Source organism: Bubalus kerabau, chromosome 17 (genome assembly GCF_029407905.1).
Source record: "Bubalus kerabau isolate K-KA32 ecotype Philippines breed swamp buffalo chromosome 17, PCC_UOA_SB_1v2, whole genome shotgun sequence".
NCBI lineage: Eukaryota > Metazoa > Chordata > Mammalia > Artiodactyla > Bovidae > Bubalus > Bubalus kerabau.
In genome coordinates, this window is record NC_073640.1 from 27,790,378 (window position 1) to 27,791,559 (window position 1,182).

Genomic DNA, 1,182 nt, shown 5'->3' on the forward strand with positions numbered 1-1,182 from the left:
CAGTTGCAGCTGGGAAGGAAGACATTATTTACCGGAGGACTTCATATCCGCAAAAGTTTATGGAGCACCTGATGAGCAAAGTACATCAGGCAGCCCCTTGCTCTGACCTTGAGGATGACCTTATCTGCTAGTGCAGAGTTCTGTATCTGGCTCATAACTCCCCTGTCTCTTTTAGGAGCTGACTATTCTAGGAAACTTCCCTTGCTTCTCAAACCCACTATTGCTGTTGTTAAATTCCTTCTCTGCATCTCCAGAGAGTGGGGCAGAATAACGTACTTTTCAACAAGTGCCCCTGATAATTCTGACCCCACTGGCCCAGCCCCAAATATTTGGGAAGCTCTATCCTGAGTCCTGAACCCTACGTGAGGTATGGAGCCTGTGAGGGGCAGGATGGTGATGGTCCTGGGCTCTGAACTGGATCATCCATGACCCACCAGTACTGCAACAAGAATCCAGAATGCTGATGACTGGTCCCAACAGAATGGCTTATAATAATTTCACTCCCTAGGTTTGTCTCTTTATATTTACTGTGGGGAGCCTGGATCTAGATTAGGATTGCAGAGTCTTCATCCACACACAACTCAAGCCAGTAGAAATGCTTTGGGGCTCACATGGTGATTTTTTTTTTAATTGAGGCCACATTTAAGAATTGAGAAGTATCATAGACTTCTAGTTTGGCCAACCTACATTATCATGAACTAAAAGTTTACTGGAGTGGAGTAGTCATTGCCCCTTTAAACAGAGCATGTGCTGTCTGGTTTTCCACAGTCCCTACCATTCCCTATTGTCTCTCCTGGCCAGCTTCTTTCACTACTTGTTTGCTGCCTTCCTAGCCTCTGTAGGCATCTGAGTTGAGATGCACCCAAAAGTTCCCAAATGTACTTTCTGCCTCTACCATCCTGTGACTCCAAAGCCTATCAAATTATCTCTAAACGCTCCCCTCCCCCCACCCAACCCTGCACTCAAGAGTTAATCATCAGCTTCTTATGTAAATCAGAACAGGAAAGTCTTGCTTGGCCAATTCCTCCGAAAATCTTAGCTATTATTCTTCATTGAGGCTGTGTCCTGTGTCTGCCTGCTCAACACTTGTCTCCTATCAGGAAGTCGTTTCTTGTCCCTGACGGAAGATCCTCAAGGCCAGCTGTGGCCGTGGATGTCCAGAGAGTCAGGCGGGCCGGCCAG